The sequence below is a fragment of the Panthera tigris genome, chromosome D3 (assembly GCF_018350195.1).
Source record: "Panthera tigris isolate Pti1 chromosome D3, P.tigris_Pti1_mat1.1, whole genome shotgun sequence".
Lineage (NCBI taxonomy): Eukaryota > Metazoa > Chordata > Mammalia > Carnivora > Felidae > Panthera > Panthera tigris.
The window spans coordinates 34,828,535-34,854,290 of NC_056671.1; the positions used below are offsets into that span (position 1 = coordinate 34,828,535).

General features: G+C 41.6%; 1 long non-coding RNA gene across 3 annotated transcripts; it reads left to right on the top strand.

Annotated features, from left to right (window-relative positions):
* The first annotated feature begins 767 nt into the window (after positions 1 to 767).
* LOC102967890 lies at positions 768 to 25,241 on the top strand. Of its 3 annotated transcripts, none has more exons than XR_006210145.1 (7): positions 768 to 1,112; positions 20,401 to 20,492; positions 21,813 to 21,949; positions 22,600 to 22,628; positions 23,063 to 23,163; positions 23,724 to 23,830; positions 25,001 to 25,241. It is a non-coding gene; the product is annotated as an uncharacterized LOC102967890 (long non-coding RNA). The 3 variants fall into 3 exon arrangements; XR_006210146.1 differs by lacking the exon at positions 768 to 1,112 and adding an exon at positions 10,577 to 10,608; XR_006210147.1 differs by lacking the exon at positions 22,600 to 22,628 and having other exon boundaries at positions 770 to 1,112.
* The last annotated feature ends 515 nt before the right edge of the window (positions 25,242 to 25,756 follow it).

The following is a 25,756-nucleotide window of genomic DNA, read 5'->3' on the forward strand; positions in this document are numbered from 1 at the left end:
GAAGCCCTTGTCCCTTTGCATGTGTTCAACTTGCCATCTGCCAGGAGCCAGGAGGAGACTGGAAACAAGCTGCGGTGACTTCCCCCTTCATTTCCAGCAGCCCCTTCAGTTCCTCCAGCCCACTTACGGCTCATTGTCAATGCTGAGCTGCCTTGTTTGACTTTCTGATAAGAGATGGGGAGGCAGTAATGTTGCTTATTCGTATTATTTGCCCTAGACTTTGAGACTTCACAGGAACCCATGGCGCAGCCTAATGGCCTTCGACAGAAGCCTGGAATTTCCTGGAGCACACTTAGTGCCAAGCATTTACGTTCTCACTGGAAGGGAGCAAATGAGGCACAAGAGACAGCCAACAACTTAATTGTCCTTGGTGCCCAAGCCTGGCGGACTTCTGCAGCCTTCAGTTATTAATGTAATTGGAGCAGAAAAAAACTGATACAATTGTGCAAACAACCGTTATCAACCGGGTTTAAAAGAGACAAGGATGCGTAAGCGAGGGCAATAGGTCAAAGACAAAATTTAATACAGACGGCAAAGCAGCAAAGATAGTTGAGAATGCCAAACAGTATCACACATTTTCAAGGGACAAGAGTCACTATTCTTTTATGCATGACACAAATGGCTTGTTTCTGCCGTCCCAAATGACAGCATGTTGGTGCCCGTCTCTCATCTGCGACAGTGCCTAGGTTTTATTTTACAGAAACTGAGACAGTGGCATCTCGCCTAATCTTTTTTATCTGTTATTTGAGAGAATCTCACATTAGCAACTTGGATTTTGCAACGTTCTGAAAGATGGGTATCTTGAAATTACCTAGGTAACTACCCGCAAGCACAATTCTGACATCGTTGGGCCTGAATTCTGGATGCAGAGGCTGGGGGCTGGTCAGCGAGGAACAATGGTCATTTGTGAAGGAGAGGACACTTGAGAGCTCGGTGTCTCTATAACGGGAGGCAAAACCATGTTCACCAATAAGGTTTCAACCCTTTATTTAGTGAAATGAAGTGTTAGGGAACACAGAGGGGGTTTTTAAGAGCTTACATGTCCATCAGAACCAGAGCCACGGTGTGGGAAGAGAACCGCAAGACATTTCCTCAAATACCTGTGGCTTTGTGTAAGTATGAATACATAACAAGGAACTCTGGTACTTTGCTCTAAAATTGTCTTACATTTTTAAAGAAAATCTGGTTGACTTACGATGGCTACATAAACCTGTGATTTATTAGACTTCTCAAATAGATCATTTCTCAAAACAGCTGAATACCAGTTAAGAGGAGGAAACAGTTGTATTTTTGCCTAGCAAATAACGTTGGTCATGCTGAGTATAGGCACATTTGCTTTCTAGATGTGCCCTTGAACATGTAGCATGTAATCTGTTCTTTATCTTAACAAAAGGGCAGCAATACATACACAATCTTAACACTACAAGGAACTTGTACTTTCTTAGAAGAGGTTGGCCTTCTTAGAAGAGGGAGGGAAAAGGGGCGCCTGAGTGGTTCAGCTGGTCGAGTGTCCAGCTTTGGCTCACAGGTCATGATCTCGAAGCCCCGGAGTTCAAGGCCCATGTCAGGCTCTGTGCTGACAGCTTGGAGCCTGGAGCCTACTTCTGAGGTGTGTCTCCCTCTCTCTCTGCCCCTCCCCCACTCACATTCTGTGTGTGTGTGTGTGTGTGTGTGTGTGTGTGTGTCTCTCTCTCTCTCTCTCTCTCTCTCAAAAATAAACATTAAAAGAAAAAAAGAAGAGGGAGGGAAAGGTTTTCAGTCCTATCACACAAAACATTTTAACAGATTTGATCTGATTCAAAATAGAAACACAGGAAAACTGCCTGACCTGTGATAGAATTGTGCCTGATTCATAAAAATTCCCATCTATCTCATCATTTTCCTTTTCCAATCTTTCATATACAAATGTAAAAATCCCTCAGGATAAGCAAGGGAAACTAATACTCCGAGAGTGTCTAAAATATGCCAGGCATTTTGTTGGGAACTTTGATACTTTGTTGCATTTAATTTCCACTGCAGCCCTGGGAGATGTGTGGTTAAGAGCTGCCCCAGAGACCGCTTTATTATTCTGCTTCTGGTTGTATCAAAGATAAGGCACTCACTGCAATCCATTCATTTCCAATGTCTCTGTTACCAAAAGAAATAGAATTAAGGCATGGAAATTTTTTTCTCAGAGACAACGACTTTATCACTGATAATCCATTTGTATCTTGAGTGACCTTAAAACTAATATACTATTGTAAAATTGTAACTGAGAAAGAGAACTAAACAGTTTTTCTAGTCAAAATGCAAGTTCTCGTGTATCATAACTTCAATGACAGGTATTTGGAAGTAGATACATTCATAACAGACGGTAACAGACAATTGGGGAGCCTTAAACTCTTCCAACAGGTCTGGGTCTTTTTTTTTTTTTAATTACATTTTCTCATATAATTGTATCATTTGAGCAAATCTTCTATCAGAATCCAACATTACGACTGTGAATTGCTGTAGACCTTTCGCGGTCATATTTTCTGTTAAATATGTGGTTTTGACTTGGGAAGAACGGATGAAAGAAGAATCTAGTAGGCTTGTGAAAATGATCACCAAATCCCTGAAGTATTTGTGCTCCTTCCTCATTTCTTAGGTCATTTTTATATAAGTGTATAAACATATGGGTGAGTACCCTAGCAACCACAAAGACCACGTCAGCAGGAAGATCCAACAGCATTCCACAGTTGTTACTCTTCCCTTTCATGAATGTGGAAACAATAAGATTATTTCTAATGCAAATCTAACTCCATGTATGGGGGAGGGGAGCGGAAAACCCTAAGTAAAAACTCTATGGCTTTCATGGGATTTGATTCCTCTACAATTATCAGGGCAGAATTGGTTATGGATATTTCTGAATTGTCAAAATTGGAAAAAGCCCTCACCAAGGAAAAGAAACATGGGACATCTCCCAATTGATGAGTTGGCTGATAGATTTAGTCCATCTTCGGTAAAGCACTAAAATAACAGCTTTAACAGATCATTTGTGAGGTATTTGGGTGGGTGGAGAATACTGGAAGTTAAAAGTCCCTCAAGATTCAAAGGAATACACCCCAGTTTGAGGCACTTCAGGTATTTTATGCCCTGAGATAACAGGGAGATATTCGGGGAAAGGCCATCCTGCACCCCATACAGCTGCCCACGCGTAAGCCCGAAGGCTGGCTCCACTGAGGATTCTCACTAGAAAAAGTTAAATCATTTCACTGTTCAGTATGTAATTCCATCTATACGAAAGATTCCATAGAAACTACATTTGCACATGGTCTTCATATTTTATTACAATTGCTACTTCAATAAACCTGATCTCCAAATGTCCAGGCCAGGAGTAAAATGGGTCAAACTAAACTGAATCGGAGTTTCTTCTCCATATGTGGACTGATGCTAAATTTTATCATAGACTATACGCATGCGATATCCCAATCACGCTTTACTAATTGTACGTTCGATATCTGTTCAGTTCCATTGTCACAGATTCATTCATGAATATTTCCTGAATGCCCTACCTCGGCCAGGCACTGCCCTACTCACCAAAGCTACAGCAGTAAAGGGATAGAAAGGCCTAGATTCCCATGGGTCTTACATTCCTTTTGTGGAAAATGATGGCTTTACTATACTTTGGTTGAGGGTAAATTTTACATAGGAAGTTATAGGAAAGACACCAATTATATTTGGATGCATTTTTTTTTAAAAACCCTAAATATTTCTTGCTAGTTGGAAAGCTGTGACTTTGAATGACTCAGAACGGCACCAACAACACATTGCTTTTCTGTAATTGCACAGAATTCTACAGAGCAAAACACTAGATATCTCTCTCATTAATCACTTCTTTATTAAACACTGTAATGGTTGGGGCACTTGGGTGGCTCAGTCAGTTAAGTGTCAGACTTTGGCTCAGGTCGTGATCCCTGCATCCAGCTCTGTGCTGACAGCTCAGAACCTGGAGCCTGCATCGGATTCTGTGTTTCCCTCTCTCTCTGCCCCTCCCCTGCTCGCACTCTGTCTCACTCTGTCTCTCAAAAAGAAATTAGAAAAAAATTTTTTTAAACACTGTGATGATTAATTTTATGTGTCAACCTCATTAGGCCAGAGTCCCCCGATATTTGGTCAAACATTCTAGATGTTGCTGTGAAGGAATTTTTTTAAAGGTGAGATTTAATGTTTAAATCATTAGGGGCGCCTGGGTGGCTCAGTCGGTTAAGCGCCGACTTCAGCTCAGGTCACGATCTTGCGGTCTGTGAGTTCGAGCCCCGCATCGGGCTCTGGGCTGATGGCTCAGAGCCTGGAGCCTGCTTCTGATTCTGTGTCTCCCTCTCTCTCTGCCCCTCCCCGTTCATGCTCTGTCTCTCTCTGTCTCAAAAATAAATAAACGTTAAAAAAAATAAATAAATAAAAATAAATAAATAAATCATTAGACTGAGTAAAGCAGATTGCCTTCCAAAACGTGGGTGGGCCTCATTCAATCAGATGAAGGTCTTAATAGAACAAAGACCCAGGTTCTATGGAGAGGAGGGCATTCTCCCAGCAGACTCCCTTCAAACTCAGACTGCAGCATTATCCCTTCCCTGGGTCTCCAGGCTGCCAGCCTTACAGATTTTGGACTTGCCAGCCTCCACAATCACCAATTCCTTAAATCTTCCCCTTTCTGTCAATGTCTGTCTCTGTCCCTCAATACATCCTACTGGTTCTGGAGAACCCGGATTAATACAAGCACCTACGTCACTTTGAGAGATGATGAACTGCCATGCAATCCGGGGTTCAAGTCTTTAAAAAGCCCGGAGTATAAACAAGAAGGAACAAAATGCGGGCGCCTTGCCCATTTAGGAAGTACGTCCACATGCATATTCAATTTCGTGCAACCTCATTGTTATCGCCAGTTTACAAATAAGGAAATTTCAAAATTTCAAAATAAAAAAAGCACAGAGAAGAATGTAGTATCATCTACCCAATAACTAGATTTAACAGTAAATATCCGACATATTTGCTTCATCTTTTCCTGAAAAGTTTTCTATTATAGACATGTCATTTCATCTTTGAACACTTAGAATGTTCCTCTGAAAAATAAGGATATTTTTCCTACATAACTGTAGCAGTATTATCTCCAGACCTAATTCCCCTCTCATCAACAAATACGCAGCCAATATTCAAATTTTCCCAACCGCATCAAAATTGTCTTTGGCAGCTGACTTATTCAAACCAAATTCTATTTGAGATTACGCTTCCCATTTGGTTGCTTAAAAAGAAATTAACCTTGTCTTTTAGTCTGGAACAGTACTCCTCTGCTACTTTTAATCGTTTTTCTTTTAAGGTAATTTTTATTTATTTTGAGTGAGAGAGAGAGGGAGAGAGAGGGAGAGAGAAAACAAGCAGGGGAGGGGCAGAGAGAGAGAGACAGACAGAATCCCAAGCCGGTTCTGCTCTGCCAGCACAGAGCCCAATGTGGGGCTCGAACTCACAAACTGTGATGAGATCATGACCTGGGCTGAAGTCAAGAGTCGGATGCTTGACCGATTGAGCCACCCAGGCGCCCCTGCTGCTCTGAATCTTGACATTGACTTGTTGAAGTGACCTGCTGTCCTATTTAGTCGCCCACTTTCTAGAATTCTGTTTTCTCAAGATGCTGTTTCACCGGCTCTTCTCTCTTGTATTTCCAGTAACCTGGAAATTAGATGTTAAAACATGGTTATATCCAGGTTAAATATGTCCTCGCTCCACTCTGTCACCCTGATTTCTCTGTACAGAAATGTTGCCCATAATAATTATCCACTTAGGACTTTTTTGTTTGGGGAAGTTAAGGAAGCAGGAAATACCTTGTTAATGGGGACTTTGGGCACGCTCGAGCCGGTTTCAGTGCTCATATAGGTTCACATCAGAAGGGGCTTTCTACCTCTTTGCTGCACTATCTCCAAGGCTGGTCAACCTATTGGCTAGTGGAAGATACTCACGTCCTCATCAGCTTATTAAATAAAGGAGAATAAAGAGTGCTGTGGATCCACCAGGAAAAGGAACGTGGGTCCTTTTCCCAAACATTCACAGCGGTCTACTCAGTTGCGGGCTCAAGTTTGGCCCAGCCCCTTCAGCGGCCAACAGCTGCTTGGGGTAAAGAAGCATCTGTGGCTACTGCGTAGTGTGGAGCCTGTATAGGGATTAAACTTGCAATCTGGCATGTTACAGCTACTCTCCAATCAGCTGAGTTGACCACGATCACAAAAGAATTTACTGAAAAGGTACGATTTCTGGAATTTAAGGATTAGCCTTCCACATCTTTCTTTTCAGTTGTGCCTCTACCAATGTTCTCTTTTCTGTGGAGGTAAATTGTAATTGAACCTCTAAAGATGGAGACAGCATGAGATGAAAGATGTCCGTTCCAGGCTTAACTCAAGAGATTTTTGTTGTTGTTTTCAGATATGGGGGGTGGGGGCAGGGAAAGAAAATGATTGGGGACTTTTTTTTTAAATTTTTTTAATGTTTATTTTTGACAGAGAGAGACAGAGCATGAGCGGGGGAGGGGCAGAGAGAGAGGGAGGCACAGAATCCCAAGCAGGCTCCAGGCTCTGAGCTGTCAGCACAGAGCCCCACGCAGGGCTCGATCTCACGGACCGCGGGATCATGACCTGAGCCGAAGTCAGGCGCTCAACCGACTGAGCCACCCAGGCGCCCCGATTGGGTACTTCTTAAGAACAGTTGCAAATTCCTTTTGACAATAACTGCTTAAAAGCATTCGATTTGAGGGTGCTGAGTTGACTTCAGTAAACAGCTGAGCTCCCGCTAAGCATAAGGCACTTTGTTAGGGGCTTTGTGGGGACTGCAAAAAATAATGCCAAGCTGCTTCATTGCACGAAGCACGTGTGAAGATGGACCAAGCGGATGTATGTATCGTGCCTACCACTGCCTGTGGCGTGCTCTAGGTGCGTGAGGTTCTTTACAGTGGCCTCACGTGTGTGGTGTCTTAGAGCTGAGAAAGCGGCTGCCAGGCACTTCTCTTCGCGTTTCATCTGGCCCTCAAAACAGAAGTTTGGAAAGTCACACCAAGGGAGGCCACACTCCCCGGACAACGCATCAGCCAGGAGTGGCTCTGGTGGGGTGGCTCGTCATGAGGAGACAGAGAGAAGACACCTCATAGATCCAGAGTCCCCAGGGGTTCTGGGGGTGTGGTTCCCCTCCCCCCCGCCCCCACAACAGGGAGGTGGGTTAGCATGATCCCTATTTTACAAAAGAAACAAAGTCCTTTGTATAAGCTATGTACCTGGCAGATAAGGAGCTTTTGGTAATGATATGTATTCTAAATAAGTGAGTAAAAGATCACACAGCTGATAGATAGCAGAGATGAAGTTAGGTCCCAGCTATTCTTTCAACCCTACATTTCATATTTTCTGCATTTATTACATACGGGCAGAAGGGTAGGTTGCTCATTTGATTTCAACAGCAGATAGCCCAGCCCCATTCCCCGATTTATAGGACTCCCAGGGAAAAAAACAAAACAAAACAAAAACCTTTAATTAGAGGCAAGACAAGCAACCTTGGGGACCTTCCAGGGAGTTTTCTCCTCCCTTGACTCAAGAACATACGCCACAAATGATTGATTCAATTCAGGTACAGCGAGTCTTGCACTTGAACCTTTACCAAAAAGAGCAATATCATTGTTCTTGAATTTTGTAAAAATGGAGAGTTTTACAAAACCATATCTTCGATGTCACCCCAGTGTTCCCGAAGATACAGATGCTTTTGAGAAGTGTGATTCAGTGTCTTTTCATTGCTGTCTTTTTAATCTACTTTGCGTTCTTCGTGGCTTGCTGTAAACATGGCTGCCAGTTAGGGAAGGAGAAGGAGCTGGTCACATGACCCTGACCTGCTCTTGCAGCCAGTCCACGGGCTTCTCAGCAGGGTCTTCAGGGATTGAGAACACAGGCCTTGGTTTGCCGCCCCCTTTCCTTTCAATACAAAGGTGTCTTCTGTGGAAACAATCATACATTCTTATACATGAAGTTTTGAAAATCTCTCTCAAGGTGCAGCCCTTGGATCTTTTAAAACTTTTTCATGGCTGTGTGATACATACTCTATTTGAGAAGAGGAAATTTGAAAATCTGAAAGAACCAATTGTTATTTAATGCAAATTTGTGAGGTTAGCACATGCCTTCCCCATAAGCTTTAGGTGTGTCAGTGGCCTTCAAAGTGAGGTGTCTAGGAGAGCAGCATTGATCAGGATGCTACGTCAGAAATGGGAATTCTCAGGGGCGCCTGGGTGGCGCAGTCGGTTAAGCGTCCGACTTCAGCCAGGTCACGATCTCGCGGTCCGTGAGTTCGAGCCCCGCATCAGGCTCTGGGCTGATGGCTCGGAGCCTGGAGCCTGTTTCCGATTCTGTGTCTCCCTCTATCTCTGCCCCTCCCCCGTTCATGCTCTGTCTCTCTCTGTCCCAAAAATAAATAAAAAACGTTGAAAAAAAAATTAAAAAAAAAAAAAAAAAAAAAAGAAATGGGAATTCTCAGGCTGACCCTAGACCTGCTAAATTGAGGTAGGGTACAGGAGTCTGCTTTGAAAGGCCTTCTCATGTATTCCCAAGCAAATTACAGTTTGAGAACCACTGTTATAAGGATGATGCAACTTGCTCAGCAGACAGCTAAACTACCTAACCCAAGGGGGTCGACTGAATTCATGGTCATCTAGGGCACCTGGATGGATCATTGGGTTGGGCGTCTGGCTTCAGCTCAGGTCATGATCTTGCAGCTCGTGAGTTCGAGCCCTGTGTTGGGCTCTGTGCTGACAGCTCGGAGCCTGGAGCCTGCTTCAGATTCTGTGTCCCCCTCCCTCGTTGCCCCTCTCCCGCTTGTGCGCTCTCTCTCTCTCTCTCTCTCTCAAAAATAAACACTAAAAATTTTGAATTCATGGTCAACTAAAGCATGTCAGTTACATAATTTTCTCAATCTCATGCTTGTTGGAATCCGTTATGTTCTGAAATAAACATCTCTTTAGTCAACAAATACAATTTAAGTGAATATGCTCCAAAAATTGTTCACGCATTCTTGTGCGAGTCCTCTGGACTAAGGCAGATGTGATAGCACGTTGGTGGCAATCATGCTAAAATAGTATATGCATAAATGGGGCCATGTGCACTATTTAAATAGAGATTGAAAATTAGAAGTGACAATTCTTTGGGGTGCCTCAGTGGCTCAGCTGAACGTTGGACTTTTGACTTTGGCTCAGGTCATAATCCCAGGGTCGTGGAGATTGAGCCCCGTGTCAGGCTTCATGCTGAACATGGAGACTATATAAATTTCTCTCTCCCTCGGCCCCTCTCTCTAGCTTGCGCTCTGTCTCTCGCTCTCTAAAAAAATTTTAAAAAGTTTTAATAAAAAGAATGACAATTATTAAAAATTCAACATTACGAGGTTCCTTGTTTCTTCAGCGTTGCCTGTGTACCTACTTTATAATGTTTAAGCCTACTCTAAAATAAAGTACCTCATTTGACAATAAATTATACTAAAAAAATAAAATAAAGCACCTCTTTTAAATTAATTAATTAGCTTCAGGCCCATCCTCCATAATTTGGCAGATCACCTGGCCTTTGATCTCACAGCACTGTTTCAATCAACAAGTGAGATAGCTTATAAAGGGGTTTTGTAAGCCGCAAAAGGCAAGGAAAAAGGCTTCTTTTATTGGGCACTTGGCGGTTCTGCACTCAGGCAGGCATAGTTATTAAATGTCCTTTAGGGGCGCCCGGGTGGCTCAGTCCGTTAAAGTGTCCGACTTCGGCTCAGGTCATGATCTCACGGTTCATGAGTTCGAGCCCCGCGTCGGGCTCTGTGCTGATAGCTCGGAGCCTGGAGCCTGCTTCGGATTCTGTGTCTCCCTCTCTCTCTGCCCCTCCCTGCTCTGTCTCTCTCTCTCAAAATTAAATAAAACATTAAAAATAATTTTAAAATATGTGACTCTGAGAAACTGTGTAACTTTGGTATAGCTACAGCTCTCTGTTGACCTCCGAGCTTGAAATCTTGGGGGAATCCGAAAGAAAGGTGGGTTATTTTCCACGTCTTATTTGTCGGGAGAGGCAGGAAGACGTGATACTGCCCTTATGAACCAGGCAATGCTCTCCTGGAGGAGTGACCAATGCCAGTTGTACTCGAGGACCTGGATAGTACAGCCAACAAGACCTCGGGCTACTTACGAAGGGTCTCCCAGCTTCACTTTCCTCCTCTGTAAAATGGGGGCAACCACATTGCCTCATTGACTGCTCTTTAATGTATAAGCCGGAGCACCGCTGCAGGGGCCTGCTTCACTTGTGACCTCTGAGCAAGCAGTTTGTTGGCCCAGGCTCTTCGAATTCACCCCGGCTGTTCCCAGCCCACCTTCTGCCACCTTCCATCAAAGCGCTTAATGCACTTCATTACAATTGTTTTACTCTTTATTGTCCCTATACTGTGAGCTCCTTGAACACGTTTTTCCTACAGGACCCTATCACCGAGGCATACGGAAGGCACTGAGTATTTTTCTGAATGAGTGAATGACACTTACGTAGTAGCCGAGTGCTTGGACATCTGCCTCCATCTGAAGCCAGGACTTCCTGAGAATAAATTGAGATAAAGGTGAGCGCTCGTGCTATTCGACCAGAAAAATGATGCTAAATCCTGTCCTGGAAGGGTAAGTGGGGTCCCGGGCATGCTGGTCTGGATTAGTATATGGTGTTTCAGAGCCTGGGTCCGGAGCCCTGCATAGAGCCAAGACGCAGCATCCTGGAGAGGTGACTTACAAAGCCATGACCAGCGGGTAATCCGTCCAGAGGGAAGTCGGGAAGGAAGACTCCAGTGACAAGCCGAGGGGATGAAGACTGGGAACAGGGGAGACTGGGCCTTTCCCAGGCTCCGCTTTCATGGGATCCATACAGCCTCCAGGGCAGCCCTGCTCCCTAAACGCGCTAAGTACGCCTAACGGTCATGCACTAGCAGCTGTTAGGTGCTCCACATGCTTTTCCAGTTGGATCAATGATCAGCGACTCTATCCATCACTAAGATGAATGGCATCCGAATATAGGACTATAGGTAATAAGAAACAACCTGTCTGACATGCCTAACCATTTGAATGCTTGATGAGGTCCTTTTTACTCAGCACCCCAGCTGCATTCCAAGGATTGACGGCGGTATCTTCCGCATTTCTAGGATGATGCAAAAGTCAAGTGATACGTCGACCTATAGCACAGATGTGGTCGGGCCTGTTACCTCTCGTTTTGCCATTTCCCATCCAGTTCCGGGTTTAATTCGCTCTCCCCTTGACCCAGTCGAGGCCCATGGGAGCTTGGCATGTGCCCAGTTTTTCACCCTGGGACTTGAAAGCTCTAGAGTGTATCCTCCCAAGACCTCCTGATCCTGGACCACGTAAAGTGGTGTATTTGTCCCAGCTTGGCTCCCAATCCTGGGCCCTGGCCCACTGGCTAGGGTGGAGGGGGGAGGACATTAGATCTTTCAAAGAAATGCCTCTTTCCACTTCCTACTGGTGCACTAGGAAAATGCTTTATCTGCAAAGTCAAAGCACCTTGATCAATATTCTTTTCCCCCTTTACTTCTTCTGGAGAAACTTGTCCTCGCCCTGCCCATTGTAGTCAAATAAGCATGTATAACATGTACATTTTTAAATACAAAACACTTTTTACTTCAGTGCAATATACGTCACATGAAATATACCATTTTAAAGTATGTAACTCACTGGCATTAAGCAGATTCACATTGTTGTGCAACCATCACTACTATCCATCTCCAGAACTTTCTCATCTTCCCGAACTGAAAGTCTCTACCATGAAATACTAACTCCCCATTTCCCTCTCCCCCCCAAGCCCTGGCACCACCATTCTGTTTTCTGACTCTGCTTCTAGGTCCCTCATATAAGTGGAATCGTACAGCATTTGTTCTTCTGTGATTGGTTTATTTCACCTCGAACAGTGGCCTCAAGTTTCATCATGTTGTAGCCTGTGTCAGAATGTCCTTCCTTTTTTTTTTTTTTTAATTTTTTGAAACATTTTTGTTTGTTTTTGAGAGACAGAGAGAGAGCACAAGAAGGGGAGAGGTAGAGAGAGAGGGAGACACAGAATCCAGAAGCAGGCTCCAGGCTCCGAGCTGTCAGCACAGAGCCCGATGCGGGGCTCGAACCCATGAGCCATGAGATCATGACCTGAACCGAAGTCGGACGCTTAACTGACTGAGTCACCCAGATTGTGTGTGGGGCCAGGATATGAGGGTGTGGGTGTGTGTGTGTGTGTGTGTGTGTACCACATTTTGTTTGTCTATTCCTCCATTAGGGGACACTTGGGCTACTTCTACTTTTTGGCTATTGTGAATAATGCTACTATGAATATAGGTGTGCAAATATCTGTTTGAGTCTCTGCTTTCAATGCTTTTGGGTACTGCCAGATTGTATGGTAATTCTATGTTGAATTTGTTGAACTACCATACTTTTTTCCACAGCAGCTGCGCCCTTTTAATTCTCGCCAACAACGCCCGAGGGTTCCAGTTTCTCCACATCCTTGCCAATGCTTGTCCTTTTTTCTTTTTCTTTTTTTCGAATAATAACCATTCTAATGGGTATGAAGTGATATATCATGAGGTTTTGGCTTGTACTTCCCTAATACTTAGTGATAATGAGCATCTCTTCATGTGCTTGTTGGCCATTTGTATCTTTTGGGGGGAAAGTTCTATTCAAGTCCTTTGCCCATTAAATAGATAAAATAATTTTTACTGTAATTCGGGGGAACTCATTTCTTAGAGTTCTTAAATATATATAGAAAATATTTTCATCTTGTTACAGGCTAGTGTCCCTTATCAACCCATATTGATTTGGGACATAGTGAGGAAAAATCAAAAGAAACTGTAGGCAAGTCAAATTACATGCATGGAAATATGCATATTTCTTCATTGCCTACATTTGGCCACCACACTGAATACATATCATGGCAAAACACCAAATAACCCAATCTTAAAAACCATATTCAGCCAAAGCGGGGAGAGCTCCAAACTCACTCAAAGCTGAAACAGAAGCTGAATATCACCATCACAGATTAAACTTCTGAAGTATAAAAATCAGTGACATGTTATCAAAAATTTAATTAAGATTATAATTTTACCCTTCAATATTTTAGTAACCAATATTTTAAAGTTTGACACTTTAGCGTAGGAACGAAATTAGTCAATGTTGTCATCTGTGACAACTTTGTAGTCATTTCATTGCATATTCCTGAGACTAGACTGTCACCAGCGCATTGAACACATGGCGTCAATCTTTTATGCATGGCAGAACAGAATTCAGTTTTCAGTCCTGACTTTTCTCAAAGGAGCTGTGTACCCAGGAAAATGTCATAAATACATTATATCTTTAATTACCAAAAAATGGTTGTCACACCGCAGCAAACATTTGGCAAGCTTTATATTTTAATGTTTAGTTTCTACGGGCTCAAATCTATAAAGAATTGTTTTCTTCTAAATGTTCTTACAGCATCTATTTTTAAGTTTATTAGAAGGAACAAAATGTATTCGGGATACCTAGTTTTTCTCTAATTCTTCTTTTCTACTGTTGACACATTTTAGTGTATCTATTTGGATCAAGGATAGTTTATCATGAAGTTATTGTATGTTGTTTTGGAATTTTTTTTTTCCTTGTGGAAATGAGGTGGCAAAGTTGACATGATTTTTATATCACTCTCAGAAGATACAAGGGATTTTCACACAGAACTTTTTTTTTTTAAAGACTCTGGGCTTGGGGCGCCTGGGTGGGTCAGTCGGTTAAGCGTCCGACTTCAGCTCAGGTCATAATCTCGCGGTCCGTGAGTTCGAGCCCCGTGTCGGGCTCTGTGCTGATGGCTCAGAGCCTGGAGCCTGTTTCAGATTCTGTGTCTCCCTCTCTCTCTGACCCTCCCCCGTTCATGCTCTATCTCTGTCTCAAAAATAAATAAATGTTAAAAAAAAATTAAAAAAAAAAAGACTCTGGGCTTAAGGAGAAGTTTTTAAAACCTAAATCAAATGCAGTTGTTACAGATTATTTTGATTAGTGATAGAATCGAGACAAACAATTCTGAAAATATTGGAATCATGATATAATCATTCTTCTATTACCTTATGTTAGTAATTAAATTTTTATAAAAAATTTTGGCTCCAAAATATACAATGTTCTTTCTAAAATTAACTCTCTAGGGGCTCCTGGGTGGCTCAGTTGGTTAAGTGTCCAACTTTGGCTCAGGTCATGATGTCACGGCTTGTGGGTTCCAGCTCTGCGTTGGGCTCTGTGCTGATAGCTCAGAAGCCTGGAGCTTACTTCAGATTCTGTGTCTCCCTCTCTCTCTGCCCCTCCCCCGCTCGCACTCTGTCTCTCTCTCTCTCTCTCTCTCTCTCCCTCAAAAATAAAATAAACATTAAAAATTTTTTTAGGGGCGCCTGGGTGGCTCAGTCAGTTAAGCGTCCGACTTCAGCTCAGGTCATGATCTCGCGGTCCGTGAGTTCGAGCCTTGCGTCGGGCTCTGTGCTGACAGCTCAGAGCCTGGAGCCTGTTTCAGATTCTGTGTGTGTCTCTCTCTCTGCCCCTCTCCTGTTCATGCTCTGTCTCTCTCTGTCTCAAAAATAAATAAACGTTAAAAAAATTTTTTTTTAAATTTTTTTTAAATAAAATAAACTCTCTAAAACACTGTCTTTATTTATTTTTAAAACACTTTCTTTTAGAGGAAAGATTTCACAATATTAATTAATATTGCAGCATTTACTCTGGCAATTATAAGTTTATGTAGCACTTTTGATTGGCAGAATTCGAACGTGGGAAGTCCGTAAGGAGATTTTCCTTCAAGTTATATTTAGAATGCTTAATTATATTTGAAAGAGTATCTTCAGATAATAACAACACATCCATACCACAGTTATTCCGATTATCGACACTGTCACACTGATTAGATGCTTTGGGAAGCTGTGCGTGTACTTGATCATTGAGCAGCAGCCTCTCAGGGATTCTAGAAATGTCGCTCAGGAATCACTGGGTTGTTTGGCCTTCCAAAGGCTGAAAGCAAAGCTGAAGTTAAATAGCAGAGTTGGGCCGAGCACCAAGGCTCAAGCCAAGGGCCATTACATCCCTAATATATGCATTATTTATTTCTAAAATAGCTGAAAGATAGAAATGAGAGCTCTGTGAGCATGGGGATCTTAGTCCATCCTAAGTACCATTACTTTGGGGGGCTGTCGTTTCCAGGCTCTGAAGCAGTGACAGCTGAAAATAGAAAGCAATCAGAGGCCAAGTTTATTGGAATTCAGCTAGATCTACTAACGGTACTCCTTAGTCAGTAATTTTGGATGCTCAGAATGGATGATTCTTTAATAAGTTCTCTGTTAGGTTTACTTACTGAGTGCTTACCATCTGCCAGCCACTGTCTCTGCATTTTACAGGCACTAACTCCTCCAGTCCTCACAACGGCCCATGAGAACGGCACTTTTGTTTTATCATGGCCATTTCACAGACATGGAACCCAAATCAGGAGGAGGTGAGGCAGTTGTCGCAAATCCACAGACGTGGAGTGGCAGAGCCAGGATCCTGGAGCCTGGGCCCTACTGACCACCATGCTGCCTGGGTGTGTGCGAGTCACTGTGGAGATGGAGGGACCGTCCCATGATTGGCTTCAGACGTCCTGTTCTCTCAAGTTCAGGCCTGGGGACTTTCACCAGTGCTTTAGGCACCAGGGGCTCAGAGGTGCAGGAAGGAGACTGAGAACCACAAACTGCAGCCTAGGAAAGCAGAGTCGAAGACTTAACAGGGGAGAGAAGAAATGGAAGGATGAGAGAGAAAAGATAGGTGGGACTAAAGCAAAGGGTATATACTGGCTTCTTTAATTTGCCTGGGGAGAGGCAAAGCTTACCTTGCTCACAGAAGGACGCTTTGCTTGATAAAGCAAAATAATTACCACATAATCAAATTGACTTAGGTAAACATTTCCTCCTCCTCCTCCTCTGCCCCCTCTTCCTCCTCCTCCTCTCCCTGCCATTCCCCTCCCCATCCCCCTTCTCCTCCCCTTCATTTCTCCCTAAAGATGATAAAGAAAAATTCAGTGTTTGAAATTCTTTGAGTGCTGGATTAGATTTTGTCACACAGATTTTCTGGAAGATGACCATTTATTTCCTTAGTAATTATTTTTTTAAGATTTTATTTTTTTAAGCAATCTCTACACCCAGCATGGGGCTTGAACTTACAACCCCAAGATCAAGGGTCGTATGCTCTACTGAGTCAACCAGCAGCCCCTAAATTTATCATCTTAACCATTTTGAAATGTACAACTTAGTAATATATTAGTTAAGTATATTCACACATATTAAGTATATTGAGTATATTTTTAGTTAAGTATATTCACTTTGCATGCTTAATAAAACTTTATAAAATAAAAGTAAAACATGCAATCAGAAAAAAAATGCTCAGATCATAAGATACATGAAAAATTATCGCAGAGTTCACACATGCGCAACCTTCACTCAAGTTAAGAGATGGAAGGCTTCTAACTCCCAGAAGCCCTGCTCAAGTCCTCTTTCTATCATATCCACCCATCCCCTCCCCCGCAACACCCCCCCCCCCATTAACCTCTAAACTGACTTCTGACATCAAAGATTAGTTTTGCCTGTTTTTAAATTTCAAACAGATGGAATCATACAGAATGTATTCTTCAGCATCTGGCTTCTATCAGTTAATGCTACACCCGTGAGAGTCATTCATTTTGCAATATGTGACAGTTGCTCATTTATTTTTGCTGCTATATAATATTCCACGATATGAATAGACCACAATTTTAAGTATCCATCCTGAATGTTAAAGGACACTTGGATTTTTTTTTTCTGGTTTGGAAGTTTTTACAAATAATGGTGTGCATAATGTGTACCTACCTTTTGGAGTGGAATTGCTGGATCATAGGTTCTGCCTGTGTTTGGCTTTAGTAAATATTGCCAAATATTTTCTAAAGTGGTTGAACTCATTTACATTCCCAAGGGCATTGTATGAAAGTTGTGTTGCTCTATGTGGTAGACAGAATAATGTTCCGCCTGCAAAGAGGTCCACATCCTACTTCCCAGAACCTGTGAATACGTTACCTTACGTGGCAAAAGGGACTTTGCAGTTGTGACTAAATTAAAAATCTTGACAGAGAGGGATTATCCTGGATTATACAGGTGGGCCCAATGTCATCCCATGAGTCCTTAAATGTGGGAGAGAGAGGAAGAAGAGAGTCAGAGGGGATGTGACCATGGAGGGATGGTCAAAGCACAGTAATGTTGCTGGCTATGAAGGTGAAGGTAAAGAGACAAGAGCCAAGAAACATGGAAGTTTCCAGAAGCTAAAAAAGGCAAGGAAACGAATTTGCCTCTAGAGCCTCTAGAAAGGAATGCAGCCCTGTTAAATGAAACCTTGATATAGCTCAGTGAGACTTGTGTCAGACCTCAGACCCACAGAACTGTAAGATAATAAATTCGAATTGCTTTAAGTCACTGCATTTACGGTAGTTTGTTAAAGCATCAATAGAAAATTAACAGACTCCACATCCTCAACAATATTTGGTATTATCTTTCAAGCTCTTCACTATTCTGGTGGGTGATTTTAATTTATATTTCCCTGACAAAAAAATTATATTAAGCGCTTTTTCATATGTTTCTTAGCCATGTGGAATGGCCCTAATCTATTGCCCATTTTCCCAGATTGTCCTTTCCTTATTGATTTGTGTAGTTCTTTGTAAATCTTTCTTTGTTTATCTTACTTTCTTTGTGTATCTTTGTATTTATACTATCTTCTACTTTATAGCATGTGTTTTCCCTCTCCTAATAGTGTCTTTGGATAAGAGAACTTCTTTTTTTTTTTTAAGTTTATTTATTTTGAGGGAGAGAGTGCTGAAGGGGCAGGGGTGGGGACAGATTGAGAGAGAGAGAGAGAGAGAGTCACAAGGCAGGCTCTGCACCATCAGCGAAGAGCCCAATACAAGGTACTCATGAACCGTGAGATCATGACCTGGGCAGAAATCAAGAGTTGGAAGCTTAACCAACTGAGCCACCTAGGCACCCCCACCCCCTCCTTTATTTTAAATGGATATAGAACTTCTAAGAGAATCCAATTTATCTTTTGCTCTCATGGTCAATGTGATTGGGCCTGTTTAAGTAATCATCCCCTATCCCAAGGCCAAAAAGATAGTTTTTTGAGATCTTTTCAAGCTTTATTGTTTTACCTTTCATATTTGTATCTCAGTCCCTCTGGAATTGGTTTTTGTGTATATAGTGAGGTAGGGGTCAAGCTTCATTTTTTTTGCCCCCACATGACCCCCCCATTGACTCTGCATCAGCTTTCCATTACAACCCCACAGTGTTACTTTTGTCCTTCTCTTACTACTCGCCATTGCTGCTGCTGTCGTAAATCAGGCGTCCAGACATGTGTGGGGCTGTGTTTGGACTCTTTATTTTATTGGTCTATTTGTTATGTCCACCCAACACTACACATGCTTCATTTTTGTAGCTTTAATATACGTCTGGATATACAGTGAAGGAGGTTTCTCTCCTTTCATTGTTATCCTTCAAAATTATTGGCTATTCTCATCTTGGCCCTTTGCATTTCCACATAGACATTATAAATCAGACTGTTGATACACATGCGCACACACACACACTCACACACACACTACTCAGATTTTGATTGGGAATTAATTGAATCTAATGTAATTGACATCTTCACAAAATTGAGTTTTCTAATCCATGGCCTTAATGTAGCCTTACATTTTACTTAATAACTTAATAGATTTCCCTTAATAATGTTTTCTAGTTTTGTATGTAATAGTCCTGCATCTCTTTCATTAGATTCATTTCTAAGATCTGACTTTTTTTTTTTTTTTTTGACAGAGAGAGAGCAAGCCTGCGTGAGCTGGGGAGGGACAGAGGGAGAAGGAGGGAATCCCAAGCAGGTTCCGTGCTGGGTATGGAGCCTGATCTCACAACCTTTAGATCATGACCTGAACCGAAATCAAGTGATGGACACTTAACTGACTGAGCCACCCAGGTGTCCCTGAGATTTGACTTTTTAAATGCTGTTGTAAATGGTACTAAAATTTTAAATTCTATATATAATTATTGGGCACTGACACATGTAGAATAGACCTTGTGTCCAGTGACTTTGCTAAATTTACTTCTTAATAGTTTATTTGTGGATTCTTATATTTTCCACATATACGATCACATCATTTATCAATAATGACAGTTTTACTTTGGAAGAGGCACGTTTTATGTAGGAAAACGTGGAGAAATTGGAACTCTCATACATTACTGATGAGAATATAAAATGGTGTGGCTGCTTTGGACAGCAGCTGGCAATTCAAGATACTAAAGAGAGAGTTATCATGTGATCCAGCAATGCCAGTCCTAGGTATATATCCAAATGAACTGAAATCATAAATCTACACAAAAACTTGTACATAAATGTTTATAGCAGCATTACTCATAATAGCTAAAAGGTAGAAATAACCCAATGTGCATCAACTAATGAGTGGACAAATAAAATTGTATATCTCTATAATAAGATATTATTCATTCATAAAAAAGGATGGAATACTGATATATGCTACAACATAGATGAAGCTTGAAAACATTATGCTCAGTGAAAGAAGCCAGTCACAAAAGACCACATATCTTATGAATCCATTTATATGGAACGTCCAGAACAGGTAAATCCATCCAGACGAAAATAGATTAGTGCTTTCCTAGGGCGGGGTAGGTGGGGGGAGTAATAGAGAGTGACTATTAATGGGTATGTTTCTTTTGAGGGTGACAAGTTCTCAAACTAGATGTGGTGATGGCAGTACAACTCTATGAATATTCTCAAAACAATTGAACTGTACGCTTTCATGGGTCAATTTTATAGTATGTAATTTATACCTTGATAAAGGTGTTTAAAATTTTTTATGTGGGATCTTGAAAGCTTAAAAAAGGAGGTAAAAGGGGATACCTGGGTGGCTCAGTTGGTTGAGTGTCCAACTTCGGCTCAGGTCATGATCTCACAGTCCGTGGGTTCGGGCCCCGCGTCGGGCTCTGTGCTGACAGCTCAGAACCTGGAGCCTGCTTCAGATTCTGTGTCTCCCTTTCTCTCTGCCCCTCCCCACTCATGCTCTGTCTCTCTCTCTCTCTCTCTCTCTCAAAAATAAATAAACATTAACAAAATTTTTTTAAAAAGTAGTAAACATATACTAATGTTCTGTAGTGTGATATCTGAATTGGGAGATTTTCGGCAATTCTCATTTTTTCTTTCTATTGTTTTGGATTTTTATACATGTATTTTTATAAGCGGAAAAATCAAAAAGAAGAAATGTCACAAAGAGATTTAATCTCTCCCTCCCCCTCTCTTCCCAACAGCAACAACAAAAACAAACAAAAAAGAAACAAACAAGAACATAGTTCGAAGGAGAAATGACTTGGCACCTGAGTTCAAGATTGTCTTAACCCAGGTTAACTTGGCTTAAAACAGTAGAGTTAAATGGTGGTAAATGGTAGCTAATGAAGCAAAGGGCATTTGGTATAAAGACTATATATATATATATATATTTTTTTTTAACGTTTTATTTATTTTTGAGACAGGGAGAGACAGAGCATGAACAGGGGAGGGTCAGAGAGAGGGAGACACAGAATCCGAAACAGGCTCCAGGCTCTGAGCTGTCAGCACAGAGCCCGACGCGGGGCTCGAACTCATGGGCGGCGAGATCATGACCTGAGCCGAAGTCGGCCACTTAACCGACCGAGCCACCCAGGCGCCCCTATATAGTTTTTTTAATTGAGGTAATTGATATACAATATTATATCAGTTTCAGGTGTACAACACAGTGATCAGACATTTGTACACATTGCAAACTGATCGCCACAACAAGTCTAGTTACTGGGAAGATGCTGCGAAATATTAGAAAGAAAATTTTTTCATCCTTGGTCAGAGTAAATTGAAAAAGCCTAGTTAGAAAGTTGCTAATATGGTTGTGAAGCGGTTAATACTTTGGTCAGGATGTTATGTGAGAAAAGAGTGAAAAGGTGATCTTAGTTTCAGTGCTTAAACCAGCAGGGAATAGTGATGGCCTAGTTGGCAAGACTGTACACGGAAAAGGACGGAGGCTTCCCTGATGCCAGAGAAATTGGCTGAGGAACAGTTTTGATGGAAAAGTCATGAGCATGATGATATATACAAAATGCTGTTAGAATGGGGATTCCAATGTTTGAATTCTAGCTCCATTTGTGATCTGACTTTTGACAAATTACCTAACCTCTTTGAGCTTTGGTTTCTATTATTTTAAAAATGGTAATATCAATACCTACTTCATTAGATTGTTTTAAGGATTAAATCAGGAAGTACATAAAAACACTCAGCATCAGGGCTCCGGGGTGGCTCAGTCGGTTAAGCGACTGACTCTTGATCTCAGCTCAGGTCATGATCTCATGGTTCCTGAGATAGAGCCCTGAGTTGGGCTTTATGCTGGCACCAAGCCTGCTTGGGATTCTCCCTCTCTCTCTGCCTCTCGCTTACAAAATAAATAAACTTCAAAAAAAAAAAAAAAAGCACTCTGTATAATGCCTGATGCATATATCTCAAAAATGTTTCCAAATGTACTATATTACCACTGGGGGAAGTGGGGGGAAGGTACATAGTACCTCCCTGTACGTTCTTTGCCACTTCCTGTAAATCTGTAATTATTTCAAAATCAAAAGTTAAAAAATGTATTAGCTATCATGTGCATAAATTGTATTGTGGCATTGTGCTAATGTTTTAATTTATTTTTTATCAGATGAAGGAATCAAAGACCAGGAACACGAGCAATTTGGTTACAAAGAATTACACAGAAGTGAAATGAGAACGGAAGCAATTTCTTCTGAACCCTAGAACCACGGGGCAGCATTACCATGAAGTGACCTTAGAATCAGGGTATGGTTTAATCGCTGAGTTCATCTGGGTTTCAATATGTGGTTTACCTGTGTTCTCTTCCCGGTTCCACTTGACTCATCCATCCAGATTTAAAATAATAAACATTTCATCAGCACCCCATACTGTATGGGGGTAGGCTCTTCCCCCTTGCTTTGAATTGCAACTAACGTTTTCTGCGTTTTAAGAGAAAGGCACAGAGAAAATTAACACTGCTGTTTTAATGGATTTATTGCTTGTCACTTTCACCTCTTAGTTTTGACAATAAAGTTAAACTTTGTGAAACAAACCTTAGAGGGTGCCGTACCATACCGCAGCTGGAATAACTACAACACTGTCAGTGGAGAATCCTTTTGGATCTGCTAATGTGGAAAACAGCAGAGCACCTCACGTGGTGGATAAGAAACAGGGGGTTTGTTTTCCTTTATACTTGGTTTACAGTGGTGGTTCTAACAGGATGCTCTATTCTGCTCAGAACAAGCCGATGGTAAGAAGCTTGCAGCAGAGGCTGACTGTGGGACAGAGCTTACGTTCTGCCGCATTCTACAGGCAGCCTTCAACTCTTAAAAACAAAGAATGGCCTGAACAGGGGTGACTTGGATGGGGCTCAGTTCTGTAGCTATTTTCCCCTCTATTCTTTCTTTCTTTTTTAGGATGGTCTGAGAAAACATCTTCAGCTGATGTGAGTAAAAAGACAGCCAATGTCTTTGAAAGACAAAACCAAACTATGAAAGATCTAGGAAAGGCTAAGATTTCACCTTTTGGAATGTCACCTTGACACGGAGCTTTAAAGGGGGCCAGGAGAGGCAAGGAAAAAAAAGAAAAATTTTACACAAATACTCACCTTCATACAATTTACCAAAATACGGAAAGAAGGCTTTTGGTAGGAGACTGGCAATCATTTTTTTGAAAGTGGAAAATGTTTGTGCTTTTTACTTGGGAATGGCAGTCTGTAGAGGGACATCTCACCAACCTGGCTCCAAAAAACACAGAGATGAATAAAAATGAATGTTAAAAATCTGTTTAAAAAGCACATTCTCGTATTTTTCCACTTTCAAACAGATTTTTTATTATTCAAAACAATAACTGATAGATCTGCCTTTTCTCTATTTTCAGCTTCAAGAATGACCACAGAAGTGATAATTCCAAAGAAAAAAGTAAATAGTTCGATTACCAATACAAAAATTAATAAATGGAATAGCATTAAGCAATGCCAGGTAGGTTTTTTTTAATGTTTTTTAGATGTTTATTTATTTTTGAGAGAGAGAGAGAGACAGAGTATGAGTGGGGGAGGGACAGAGAGAGAGGGAGACGCAGAATCCAAAGCAGGCTCCAGGCTCTGAGTGTCAGCACAGAGCCTGATGCGGGGCTCGGATTCACCAACTGCTAGATAATGACCTGAGCCAAAGTCGGACGCTTAACAGACAGCCACTCGGGCGCCCCAGATAGGGTTTTTTTATTGGCAATCTTTTCCCCATGAAATTTATTGTTTGGTTTTGAAGAGCCAAATACATCACTTTCCAAGGCTTCTTGGCAACTCATGGAAGTTTTCACTAGCATTTGAAAGAAGACTTACTCTGAAAAATTCAGGCCTTCGTAGCCACATAGTTGGATAATACTTTTTAACAAATTGACTTGTGGGGTGCCTGGCTGGCTCAGTCAGGGGAACACGTGGCTCTTGACCTCGGGGTTGTGAGTTCTAGACCCATGTTGGGTATAGAGATTACATAAAATAAATAAATAAAATTGACTTGTGACAATTCCCTCTATTTTACAGATTTCAGTGGCGAAACAGATTCAGAATTTATACCCTGTGTTGTGCTATGACCACTAAACAACATACAGCTTCCAGAAACCACAGACGGCATTATAGCTGACATCGGGGTAAGGGTATAGAGAAAAATGAGTGCTATTCTTTGTTTAAATATCATTTTTTTATAAGGAGGGAACAGAGTGAATTTTATAAATGCTGGTTTAAAAACCATTGAACTTTAAGAAAGGAGAGAAAAATCAAATGTAAAAAACATGTACTTGTGCTGAACTGTGAATAAGAAAATCTTCACTGAAATGTCCAAAGACGATAGTGCCTGAAAGGACCTGTAGTAACACGTAAAGCAGGTAGGATTATAAATGCATAGTTCTTAAAGAACACCAACATTACACAGACCCTCCTCCTTTGCTGCCTTCCCAGAGGATAGTGAGATAAAGCTTACGGAGGCCTAGCTACCAAAGGCAGAGTTTGTCTTTTCATATCCCAGGCTAGCAATTGGTACACAATCCCTATCTTATCACCATCCCTGAGAATTATAAATCTAACTTCTGGGTAGATTGTCCAGATAGCTTTCTTCATCTTTGTATACCCAGTGGCTTAAGTATAGCTGGCACTCTGTAGATTTTGTGGTGTTACAAGATCACCAGTTAGTGCAAAGAGCAAAATCCTCACCTCCTCCTTTCTATCCAGAAATTGCTAAAATGGTAAGTGTCAACAAGAGTAACATCCATAAGTAGGGCAGGACTGTCATGGACTGAGTCAATTGGGACTGGTTTCTGTTGATAGTTTGTGAATTTCTGTCATTTGGAGAATTAGTGTCAGCTGAACTCACATAAGGGCATTCTGCAAGGGAAAGAAAGAAATAGGTTATGAGTTTGGCCTTCAGTTTTAATGATTCTATACATGAGAAAATTAGATTGTCTGATTTTTGTTGCTTTTAGAAATGTAATACATACCACACGATGTGTTCCATCTTGTAATACCTGAGAGGCAAGTTTTTGGAATAGCTCTGTAGAACCCAGTTTATTACACAGAATTATGGATTTCAGAGAATCGATCTGATCCTTAGTCTGATTCTCAGTGGCATTACATACCAATACAATGGGATAGGATGCCCACGGGCCTGCATTGAAAAGTCTCCATAAGACTTTTGACTCCTCCAAACTTATTTATAGCTTACTGTTGATTGGAAGCCTTACCCATAACATAGTTTACTCGTATATAATATGTATTATATACTGCATGCTTACAATAATATCTTTTTCTTTTTCTGGTATTTCTAGGCTATGCTGTTTGAGTTTTCTCAAATCGTTGCAAATCTCCAAAAATTTTTCCAATATAATTTTTTAAAAAATTCTACATACAGCTCAAATCTGTGGAGTTTAAGTGTCAACTTCATAGTGTCCTTGGTTAAAGACCACGTTGTGGAAAGGCACAAGCTGACAAGAGGCATTTCCTCTCCTCTCCAAGAAACCAGACCTGCCAGTATGGTATCAATTAAACAATTGGGTGTTTTGCTCTCCACTTCTGGAGATTACCAGTTTGGAGGTCTTAGGTGGGGTAGGAGATAGATTTAGAGTCTTGAAGATAGGGCAGTGTGAAACGGAGTCAGAAAACCTGGATTCAGCCTCCACTTTGCACTTAAGCTAATCAATTAACACACGTTTAAAAAAAATCGGGAATAATAAAACTTGTAATAGTGATTTCAGGCATACACCTCAAGTGCTAGCAAGATTATTTAAGCTAAAGAAAGAAAAGCTAATCATAGGCCCCCTTCATCGAGCATCTCCTAGATAGGAAGTACTCTCTGGGTTCCTTACATTTTTTACTAATCCCAAAATTCCTGGGGCAGGCATCATCCTTCATATACAGACGGGTTACACACCTAAGTTAAACGGCAGAATGGAGATCTGAACCCAGGCCTGCCTGCGCTCCTGCTGGAGCATTTCCCGCTTTGTCAGCGAAGGATGGGCAGGACACGGGGGCAATAACCTGTGCTTCAGCCTTAACCGCGCCTGGGTGGGAAAGCGGGCTGCACC